Source organism: Primulina eburnea, chromosome 14 (assembly GCF_022965805.1).
Source record: "Primulina eburnea isolate SZY01 chromosome 14, ASM2296580v1, whole genome shotgun sequence".
Lineage (NCBI taxonomy): Eukaryota > Viridiplantae > Streptophyta > Magnoliopsida > Lamiales > Gesneriaceae > Primulina > Primulina eburnea.
This window is the reverse complement of record NC_133114.1, coordinates 23,113,152-23,126,235: the sequence shown is the minus strand read 5'-3', so window position 1 is coordinate 23,126,235 and position 13,084 is coordinate 23,113,152.

Genomic DNA, 13,084 nt, shown 5'->3' with positions numbered 1-13,084 from the left:
AACAAACAAAAAATGTCTAGTCTCAAGTAAACAATTTATAATAATATTAAATACATTATCTCCAGAAAGTGGCATAAAAAACTAGACCGATCTTTTCGGTTAAGAAATTAGCAAGTACACTATGTTAAATTATAATATAATCGGATTTGCATTTGAGCCGTTATCACATAGATTATTATTTAATTACTAAAATTTTATTTACTTAAGTTAAGTTAGACTAAATAATTAAGTACAAGAGAATAGAATTATTAACCTAAACTAACTAACTCGGTCAATTTCCAATTAAATATAAATTTATTCAATAAAATAAAATTTTGAATTCAAATAAAAGACTAAAGCACATAATGTGTGTCCTTTGTCCCACATTTTCAAATTAAATATTTAAAATGAGTTTATAAGGAGTTTACAAGACTTTTATAGCAACTTTGGTTATTCATTTTCGTAGAGCGAGGACAGATACAAAATAATTGCTATAGAGGCCTATTGTGCAGTCATGCAGGTGCGGGCCCGAGCTCGGGGCGTGACAGAATGGTATTAGAGCCGATCACCGGCAATGAACATCGGAAAATATGTGATATGTGCATCAGAGTCATCTATTGAACCTGCGGGGCAAAGTGCTACCTGGCAGAAGCCACCTCTTGAACCTGTAGGAGCCACTTCTAGATTCTCAGCGCTGGTGGATCGAGGTGTCAGGTCGCGATGACGAATACGATAGAGGCCCATTATGTAGTCACGCAGGTGCGGGCCCGGGCTTGGAGCGTGACAGAATGATATCAGAGTCGGTCACCAGCAAAGAACATCGGGAAATAAGTGCTATGCAGTGCAAAGTGCTACGTGCATGGGAGCCATACTCTTGAACCTGCGAGACAAAGTGCTACATGACGCGAGCCACATCTTGAACCTGTAGGAGCTACCTCTAGGTTCTCGGCGCTAGTGGATCGAGAGGTCAGGCCGCGACGAAGACTTCGCGTTCTGAAGGAGGAGTGATTGTGATACCGCTTGTCCCTCACATCTTAAAAATTAAAGATTTAAAATGAGTTTATAATGGTCTTACAATGGACTTCTATAACAACTTGAATTAATCATTTTCGTAAAGCAAAGACGAATATGAAGTAGTTGCTATAGAGCCTCATTGTACAGTCACGCAAGCGCGGACTCGGGCTCACTACGTGACATATAAGATATTGAACTATATTATCTTGACACGTGTTAAAATTCAATTTGTGAGGCCCGGGACCGAAGAGGGCGTGGGGTGATCGCCGGTGCCATTAGTTCCACGGATAATGAGTGTCTTCTGGCAGGCTTCTAAGTGGAGGGAACATGAATGAACCGATCCCACACCGGAATGAGAGGGATTTCGAGACTGTTCAATATAATGGATTGTACAGTTGAAGAGAGCTTAAAAGATTTGATTGGTACTATTCATATCACGAATGTGCATCTTCTTTTCGGTAGCTCATCACATAAGAACTCTAAAGTTAAACGTGCTTGACTGGGGCAATTTTGGGATGGGTGACCTCCTGGGAAGTTTCCCAGGGTGCGTGTGAGTGAGGACATAAGCACGCTGGAAAGACTCGTCTTGGTACATTGAGGACAGTCGTCGAATCTGGGACGTTACAGTTGGTATCAGAGCCGCTTCTGTGACACCTCGACCCAATTTAATAAAATAACAGCGGAAATTAAAATTTTTCTTGAAGGAAGGAGGTTTCAAAACACATTTCCATAAAACATTTACATCAAAAGTAATTACATGATCATTCAAATGATATAACAAAAATACAAAATGTCATTCCTATGATCATGTCCAAAATGCTAGCAAAATATCATCTTCCTCCTTCTCTATATGCATATGACTCCGACCCACAATCAACGTCCTGGTCCGTCGCTCTTATCTGCATCACATGAATAAACTGTAATGAGTATAAAACTCAGCAAGTGGAACTCTTACATAGCAATGTACATATCATACTCTGAAAAACATGGCTTTGAAATCAATAAATACCATCAACTCTCGAAGCATGAATACTATAGCAATAACATAACAATAAGATGGTATTTCTCTTTTCTCTGTGTTGGATTGATATCTATATAGTATCTCTGTCTCTGTGTGCCTATATCCCATCGATATAAATCGACAACTCTGAGGGATATAAGCCTATGGTCGTTGATCAACTAATTGCATGCAATCTCTGACTATGTATCTATCAATCCATAAAACATTTGAACTCTCTCTTTGACATTTCATCAAACACTTTGAAAGCATTAATCTCTTGTATTCCCTTTTCAATAATTGAGACATAAAATGCCTCCAATATGTATAACAAGTGTATCAATACATAACCATGAATCAAATGAAGGGAATAACACTTTAAAATCATTAGAACACCATACATATAATATCATGTGAGCACAAAGGATGAAATTCCACTTACAACCACTTGAAACCTTGTATCTAATCTCTTGATAGCGATCCTACGACAATAAACCATGTATTGAACCATTAACATCTCAATAATCCAACAACAATACCAATAAATCCATAAAGCCAACACCATCAACAAACCCATATCATCTCCAACACCAAAACCAAGAAATAAACAAACCCATAAGCTTACCTTAGCTCCTAGAACCAACAATAACTTAGTTCTCTCAACAATAATCAACCAAGAGGCTTGAATCAAAGAAAGGAATTGAAAGGAATGTAGAAACCTAGCTCCCCTTGAGAGAAGAATCGAGAATGAGGAGAGAAATGAGAGAAAATGAAGCCAACTCATGTATTTAACCACTAAAATCTCGAAAACACGCTTTTCCACTGTACAGGGCGCTGGGGCGGTCAAGTTTTACCGCCCTAGTGCGGAACTTACTGTCCGAAATCCAAAAATGCAGATCCAGGGGCGCTGGGGCGGCCAAACATCACCGCCCTAGCGCGGCTCCTTCTGCCCAGGCGCGCGCTCTGAAGACAGCTTCTTCAAAGATCGCTTCCGAAACGCCTCTTCCCTTCAGAATTAGGAAAAGTTGTAAACTAAAAAGTTGTAGCCCTATGTCTTATCTTCAATCCCTCAAAATTTCAGATCATTTGGAGGTCTGAGTAAAGAGTTATGCTAAATGTCCCAACATGTGTCATTGGAGGAGCGACGAAACACACGACACACTTCGGGACTCTTTTGGCTAACCTTCCACAATGATTTGAACAAAACTCAAAGTAAGAAAGTTACACCTCTAGGTCTTATCTAATCACTCCAATTAGCCTCACCTCATTTGGATCAAAATACAATTTATCATGAATTTAATCGTAACGCCGCTACAATAGCACTACACATCATCTATAACCAACCATACTATAAATCCTAAATCGAAACTCTTAACATCCAAACTATACTTAAACTTGATCAAGTAGTCAATAAACTTATGAAAACTTAAACCGTACCGTACACCAAGTTTGGCTATTACAGCTTCTGCTTGGTTCGTCCCCGAACCACACCGTACTAAGAAAGATCGTCGAATCTGGGGCGTTACAGTTGGTATCAGAGCCGACCTTTCTTAGTACGGTGTGGTTCGGGAACGAACTAAGCAGAAGCTGGTGGGCATGTGAGGTCCGGGGCCGAAGAGGGCGTGAGGTGATCGCCGGTGCCATCAGTTGCACGGACAATGAGCGGCTCCTGGCAGGCTTCTAGGTGGAAGGAACATGAATGAACCGATCCTACACCGGAATGAGAGAGATTTCGAGAGGTAAGGTTGTGGGGAATGTAGGTGAATAATATAATAGGTGCTAAAGGTACCATTATATGCTTTTAGTTTGGGAGTTGCAAGTCAAGAATTTGAGTGGTTTGGTTTTGAATTCTCCTCTTGTTGTCGTTGCCATTCACGACTTTTTGCTCAGCTGATCCCTTCTGATTTTTCGAGTATATTAGTGTAGGATATGTAAGTAATGAAGATGAATGATATAAGTGGTGTTAAATGGGTCATAACATACTTTAAAATGGGAGTTACAAGTGAAGGAGATAAATGAGTTTTTGAATTGTTTCTTCTTCTCTTGCTGGCCGATAGCTTTTCTCTTATTATTGTTGCACGATCAATTACTTCTAGACTAATATGTTGAGTAGAATTGAGGTGTGTTATTGCATTTTAATTTAGCTCAACTGGTACCAGGATTGCTGCCAAGATCTATATAAGTCCAGGAGGTCTTGGGTACTAATCCTGGGAAGGCAAAAGCTCCAGTGTCTGGGCTGGAGAAGTTCTATGAGTAATGGGTAATGGGATAACCGTGAGGAGACTTAAGCCCAATCGAGAACAGCTCATATGCATTACACAATTAAATATGAAATTCTTGCACAATCAAGATGAAATCCCTATTTTATTTATATTATTTAAACATAAGAATCTAACTATTTATAATTGAATTTAATTAAATATAAATACTTAACGTCATGGCTCTTAAGCAGTTAAGCTAACACCTAAAACCGCACATAAAATCATATTCAATTCCTAGTCAATTTTATATATTTTGATTGAAGTGTTTATTGCTATATTTAACCATCCTATCAACTGTTCAAATCTTAGCTATCAAAAATAATTGTCAAAAGTATAGTGAGGGGATCACTGTACCGTGTGTCTATTTTTTTCTGCTCATCTATTTTTTTTTCTTGGATAGGGCACACCCGAAGTACGCCCAAGCTCCGTGCCCGTCATGGCTCATTCAGACGTCGATCCAAACCTCACACAGAGTTTGGATCTTGCTCCTCGCAAGTTTCTTGCCTTTTTTTTATAGAGACCATTCCTTATTTTTCAACTTATTTTCGAAGTGGAATCTCACAGTTTGATCTCTTTTCTATTTTTAAACTTTCTCCAAATTTTAGCCAAACTCAAACCTTTAAAATACTGGACAAAAACTAAACTACGTAATTTATATAAATTAAAAATACAATATTCATAAAATTTTATCAAATAATTAATTTTATTTAGTTTGATTATATCGTGAATTATATAGCTACTTTTTTATCATTAAAAGTTAATTAACAGATTTTTGTTTAAATAGATTTAAAGCATAACCAAAATTATAATCAAGAATCGGAATCGAACCCTCTAGGAACCGGAACTTGAATCGCAGCTAACCGATTTGGTTAAGGTTCCATCTTTAAGACATTGTAGTTTATGGAATCATGGTTAAGCCTACACGTTGTGTATTAAATATTTTTTGCCTAAGAGAAATTAGTTGAACGCAATAAATGTTACTTTTTTTATTATTATTATTGTTCCGACATTTAAAGTTTGGAAAGCGAATTAACAAATATTCAGTGCACTGCCTCACCAATAATATTGTCTGCAAGTCAACTTGATTTCCTGTTTCAATAAAATAATTGACCTTTATCTTGAATCCCTATATATTTAATTTATTTATTACGTTTGACTTCGCTTCAAGTTCAATCTCACGACCTTCCAACTGTTATCATTTAATTCATCATTTTCTTCCAAAAAACAAAATAAAATAAATCATCATTAAGAAATTCAATTTTCAAACAGCTACTGGATATTATAAAATATTTCTAAACCAATTTTAAAGTCAAAATTGTTTAGATGGAATACTAAAGATATATTTGAAATGTTGAATCGGATTAAGAAACAAATGCATATCAAAAGTAAATAATAAAAAGATGGCAAAAACTTGTGTGAGACGGTCTCACGGGTCGTATTTGTGAGAAGGATATCTTATTTGGGTCATCCATGAAAAAATATTACTTTTTATGCTAAGAGTATTACTTTTTATTGTGAATATGGGTAGGGTTGACCAGTCTCACAGATTAAGATCTGTGAGACGGTCTCACATGAGACCCACTCTAAAAAGATATATTCGAAGGTTGAAATATCTTTATAACTCTATTTTTCCTCTCAGAAATAAGAGTGAGTCTCATGTGAGACCGTCTCAGGGATCATAATCTGTGAGACGGGTCAACCCTACTCATATTCACAATAAAAAGTAATACTCTTAGCATAAAAATAATATTTTTTCATGGATAACCCAAATAAGATATCTGTCTCACAAATACGACCCGTGAGACCGTCTCACACAAGTTTTTGCCCACAAATAGATCCACTATATGATCTTAGCATATCATCATATGCGATTGCACAAGATTTACATATGTACACTATTTAACATGCCGCTTTCCCAACCGTTGAAACATCTTATAAGAATTTACATGGTTGGATCAGTGATGTACAAGTTGGACTCAATGTTTTATACATTGTAAGTTGTTAGGATTGGATGATTGGTTAGAAGATTGTGGAATAAACAATCACGCTGCTTTGTTCGAAATTCGGTTAGGTTAATAATTTTGAATTTTGTAATTCTCGTTAAGTCAATACCAGTTAGCTAATCAAACAAGTTCTGTGCAGAAGGAAACTAGACTGACAGATTGAACACTAAAAAATGGCTAAATAAGAAAAACAGTTGGGTTCTCAAAATTAAGCTAACTGAAATGCAAGTAACACAAGATATTTTCTGGATGATCTCCAGAGTAGGCTGACTAAACAATTCCTACATCACTGCATGACACAACTTCACAACAAATTTTCTTGCAAAATATTTTTCGCATGTCAAGCCCGCTCAATTGAAGATTGAGATTAGCAACTTCTAGCAGAATGAATTTGAGCAGGTTTACTGAAACGACCATCGCTTTTTAACTTTGATATTTTACTAATTTTTTTACATGATTTCGAAAATTTACCCTTTAACCATAAATTATCATTCCTATAAATCAAAATAATTTAACATATAAAATCTCAAGTGTATAAAATCCCTAAATCGTCAATTAACAAAATTCAACTATCACCTTTAACATGATCATATTAACTTCTCAATAAAGCATAAAATCTCTAATAAATCATTAACAAATTCTTGAAATCTTTTAACTATCAATCTATGAGGAAAAATAAATGTCCCTCGGGAATGTACTATGTAACGTCCCGAAAATTTGAATGTTCAAGTGAACTACATGCATACAAGTTACAAAATTTCTTAGGTATTTTAATTAAATGATTTTAATTGCATGAATTAAATATGATATGCATGTTTACATATTTAAAAATGTACATTTATACATGAATACATAAAACTGTGTTTTTAAAAGGTTATTCGAGACGCGATCGAGGAACGAAGGCCGAAGACCATATGAGAGAAAATATTTTATTAAATTATTATTTTTAATGGTTTAATGTGTGGTGTATTTTAAGTGAAATTTTTGAAAATAGGGTGTTTTGAGGTGTTTTTATACCCCGAGTCGTATTTTTAAACAATATTCGATTTTTGAAGAAAATAGGGACTTTTTGAGAACACGACTATTAATTTCACAAACTTTTAAAAAAAATGTTTTAATTACTATCTAATGGGCTTAATGAGCCTAATATACTATGTCAATGGGTCTAAGATTACACTATGTTTTCTAATTGATATTTAAAGCCAAAAGCCCTCCCCCAAGACCTCATAACTCACGTCCTCTCACCCCCCACAAGTATACTAGGACTGTGACGTACTGTACTTTTACTACTTAAAATTTGCGGAAAAATTAAAAAATTTCTTACTATAATCATCCATACGGTCGTCACCTCATCGTTCAAACAAAATATCTTTAAAATCATCCCTCACCAATAAAAATTTGCTAAAAGAAAAGCTTGCTCATAACATCTCGCATCAGAACATAGAATCAGAGTATCAATATTTTCATGCTTAAAAATCTTAAAATAATGTGGGCGGTCCTCGGGTCTAGCCTCCTGCTCAGTCCAAGCCTGCTCCTTGGTCCCCACCCCTCGCCTCAACATGGTCATCCTCACATGCATCGATCAAGTCTAGTGAGTCTAAAGACTCAACACGTATAAGCTGGAAGTAACGAATAATACGTAATAAAACCACATGCAACTTCAAAATAGGCCATACATACTTAACTCGAACTTGCGTATCAAAACTTGAACGTACGTACATACATACTTAGACGTGCCATGAACTTCTCTTAAACATGCTTGCATACTTGAACATATATGAACATACTTAACTTCATCATTTTGCGTAGAGGATGTTTCAAAGCAAGTGACCCATACATAATAAACGCCTGATCAGACAAACCACAGTACTGGGCTGACAGGGACGTATCCACTGCCACATACATGAGATCCCTGTTCATAATTTAACGGGCTGGTTGGTCCCCGTTCAGAATTTAACGCTTGCCAACCACGATCTAACCCGTTCATAATTTAACGGGGTGGAGAGGTCCTCGGCCACGTTCACCGACTTCCAAACCCATTCATAATTTGGTCACAAGACATTTAGCATATCTCAAAAACTTAAAATATTTTCTTGCACGTCAACATACTTACTTGGCTTTGAGGGATTCGCTGGACTTCGATCGGGGCCGTTGCTGCACATACTGATCATGAATTGACATGCTTAACTTGCATACTTAGACGTAGGTAATCATGCTCACTTACGAGTTCATTCAATTCCTTAGGACGTTCTAAAATTCCCATGACTCGACTTTGTAAATCGTTGTACTAAACCATGACATCAAACCTCAAAGCGTACTATAAAATTTTCCCAAAACATGAAGTACACGGACCCCGGGTCCGGGTCCGGGTCCGTGTATGGGTCCGTGTGTGTGCGCAAAGAATGTACCAACAAAAGGAAAGTACACGGACCCCGTGCCCTGGTCCGGGTCCGGGTCCGTGTAGATTCGGTAAAAATAAACTTTGAAGGATAAAAAGGCACGGACCCCGTGCATGGGTCCGTGTAGTCTCGGTAAAAATGCTCCAAGGAGAAAATGAAGGCATGGACCCTGTGCCAAGGTCCGTGTCCGGGTCCGTGTACCTGCGGGCAGTGCAAACTCACGAAATTTCAATACATGCAATACTTATCAATCTAGACTCAATTGTACGGACCATGAATCGACACCTCGAGACCCATCCTAGCATGCCATAACATCAAACAAAAATCGTACAAACACCCAAAGCAACGATGTTCACCCTACGACACATACAATTCAAAAAAACGTGGCAATTGACACCGAAACGTTTCCTACGACTTTAATGTGGTCGATTGCCTATCGACACTAAACGACCTATCAAATAACAACCCAACATCATACTAAGCATACCTAGACGCAGCAACGATCACCCGTCGATCCCCAACGAAGCCTGCAACCATAAAATCTCAAGAACACATCAATACATAATTTTCTGAGAACGTAGTTTGAGCAGTCCCACGAAAAACGCCATAACTCACTCAATTTTTCTCCAAATATTTCGAATTTACTGTCAAATCGAAGGTATAAAAAATTTATACAATTTTTACGTTGAAAGTTTTCTCAGAATCACGACCGAAAAATCACAGTATTTAAAAAGACAGTAAAAACGTGATTTTAGATCTAAAATTATTTCAAAACTGATCTAAACCATATTCCGCTCAAACGACGAACGTCACCCATAAATTTTTACGCATAAAAATAACACAACACATAATATGACGAGATCGATGCAGAAAGAACAGAATATACGTGCATTTTGATGATAAACTGTACCGAAACAACGATACCGACGCGGGAAGGATGCGGGAGATGATCCGGGACGAACGTGGCACTAATTTCTTGCAATGAAATTAGGGAAAAGTTTCTGGAGAATTCGAAGGGGAGGGGCGGCTGCTACAAGCTTGAAGAACCCTAGTTTTTCTTTTAAAATGATGAAATGGTAAAAAGAGATATGTGTGTGTGTGTTATACGTGTGTGCGCGTGTGTTTATTATATAAAACAAACAATTGTAACGTGTGTGTAAATTAGCGGGGCAATTAGGGTTAATTAATATGATTAAATTATAACTAACAATTTTTTAACATGCTAAATTAAAGTGAATTCCATATTAACCCCACTAGATTTCTTAATTTAAATAAAATGCACAAGTGCTACAACTTTAAAAGTTTGAAATCATATAATTACCTAATAATTAAAATAGGCCTTTAAAATGCTAAAAACTAAATAAATCATTTAAAATGCCCCATCTTAACTTAAAATAAAATACCGCAATAAAATTTGCCTAAAATCGTCACCGGTCTTTTCCTAAAACTATGCAAATTCTTAAACCGCGAATTAAAACCCAAATCAATGAATTAAGCATGCATTAAAACCATTTAATAAAATACATGAGGAATTTAATAACTTGCACGCACGTGGTTCATGTGGAACTCAAATTTTCGGGACGTCACAAGGACTCTCCCCTCCCCCTTGACACATGCACACATGAGATTTTGGAGAAAACAACTCACGAAAAGCTTGAGGAAAATTCAGCAAGGTCCTCTCCCTCGACGCCCTCGAATCACCATAACGTTTTCGTGCGTAATAAACTCAAAGGCACACCTTAACTTTCTTTCAAACATCTTTCACACCATATTATGTATATTTGAATATGTTTGCACGAGGAATATGAAGCACAAGTTTTATTTTTGTTTTAAGGCTATACTTGCATAAAACTAGAGTTTTCTCTTTTTTAAACTCTTCCTAATGATGCACAAAGGGGCTGCCATGGTAGGGCTATGGGAAGGGACGATTTCAACTTTTTTAAGAGTCAATAGATAAAGGTTTAAGGGCTGGACAGTAGGGAGAAACATGTTGAACGAAAATTGAGATTTTGGTGGGCTAGGGTTTGGCTAGGATTCTTCGGGAAGCACGGCACTTAGATGCTGTTAAGGGGCGTTCAGGAGTCCTATTAGGGTCTAGCCATGATCCTAGGTTGACCACGAGAGAGCTGGAGCGAAGGCTACTTAGGAGTTTCTCCATGGGAGCCGTGCATTGCTTGTTCGCGTACGGGGGAAGGATGGGCTGCTGTCAGGGAATTAGCGTCTGTCCAGAATCTTACCTTGGGTTCGGTTAGGGTCCTAAGAGGGTGGCCAAGGGGCTGGGGTCAAAGCTAGCCAAGGTTCGAATCACACTAGAACTAGGACTCTTGTGCAGAAAAATACAGCAGCTTCCTAGAAATGAACGGAGGTCTTGTTGGGCTTGAATTGGGTTGAAAATGGTTTATTTAGGTGTCATTAAGCTTGGTTCAAATTTGGTAAAGTTTAGTTAAGTTTCGAGTCAATATGAGTCCAAACCAGAATGTACGTCTAAGTTTAAAAACGAATAGAGGAAATTATCGAAAACCTAAATTTTAAGCCTAAGAAATATTTATGGGAGTGTTTTAAGGTATTAGACTATCAGGATAAGTTTGGGATGATTTGGGACATCGTTCCGAGGTCTAAGAATAAATACGAAAAATTATGTTTCTAGGGGTAAAACATTCATTTTACACCAAAAATTGTTAGGCATCCTGGCAGTACCCTGAATGCTGTAATATATGTTAAAATGTTTATGCTAAATGTTTATGGAATTTTATGACGAAAAGTTAACGCTGAAAGACGTGTTGCATGCTTGGTTTAAAAGAAAAATGATTTATATATGTATATATGCATGAATTTTTATAAGTGATGAAATTATGAAACGTTGGAGGAGGTAAAGTTATTGTGACTAATATGATGACATGATGATATGATTGGAGATAATGTGAGAGAAAAGGCCCCAAAGAGAGCCTATTTACTGGAGAAGGCCCCAGAGGGAGCCCCACCATCGTATTTCCATGGACATGATATGATGATATGATAGGCCAAGGCTCAGTTGACGGGTGAGAGTGTAGTTGATGTTCCCGCCGCCCAATATTGTGGTTACACGTAGATGGATCCATCGACCTTTAGCAGATAGGAAAGTTACAATTAACAATCCGAATTCAATAAAAGGTAAACGTATACGTATATGATTAAAATGAAAAATGTTTATGATAAAAAGAAAAATGTTTATGTTTATGCATGTTCATGAAAATTTATTTTATGTGAAAGTATTTTCACTGTTGCATGTGAATGTATTTGTATTACTTGTTATCATGGTTAAGGTAATTTGCTGAGTCAATAGACTCACTAAGTGTGATTGATGCAAGTGAGCTTGATGTTGATGTTAGTGAAAAACTTGATGGTTGATCTTGCTGGACTGAAGGTGCACACAACCCGAAGACCAACGCTAGTTTTTCCGCACTTACGTTTATGAATTATGTTTATGACTTATGCAAATGATTTAAGTTACTATAACAATCAGAAAACTCCTGAAATTGCTTCATCTTCCATGACATAAATTGAATCAAAATATATGGCAAAAGCATTTAATATGTAAGATGGTGAAGACGACTCCAATTCGATAAAAATTTGCTATATGAGAATTAGGAAGCAAAGAGTAGAAGTAAATGCAGAAAATGCTTTGAATGGTGAAGTGTAAGAAGTAACTGATGTACTTATGTACTGTGACTTTTTGAATTTTCTTTAACAAGAAACTTTTCATTGGAACAAAAAGCTATTTTGAAATATTAATAAACTGATTTTAGGAAAATTGATTATTCAGACGTAACTTAACATTGATATGGAATTAAACTGGTTAAGAATCATTCTACTAATTATAAGACTAGTTTGTGCAAAAGTACAAAAGATCAATTTAGGATATTAAGCTGACAGATCGATTCAGCATAAGGTAAAGTGATTTCTCTTATCAGTTGACCTTCTTAAAACTCAAAATTTCTCCTAACTTAAGCGTTAAGATAAATAAATAAGTACAAAAATATATCTAAAGTGAGAAATCTCAGTCTCTGGTAGTAACTTGGTGAAAATATATGTTGCTTGTTGATCAGTTGAGATATATTCTAGCTTTATGTCCTTCTTTAATGTATTATCTTTGATAAAGTAATGCCTGACATTAATATTTTTTTTTTATCCTGGAACGTATAATTGGATTGTAGGGTGATTATTATGGTGCTTCTATTGTCATAAAAGATTGGCGACTTCTGTGAAATGATAACATAATCTCTTAACTGTTGTTGAATTAATAGCAGTTGGGCACAACAGTTTCCAGCAGATAAGTACTCTGCTTCAGTTGTAGATGTTGTAATGGAAGTTCCTTCTTGTTAAACAAAGATATCAGTCTATCTCCTAGAAATTGACATGATCCACTGATACTCTTTCTATCAAGCTTGCACA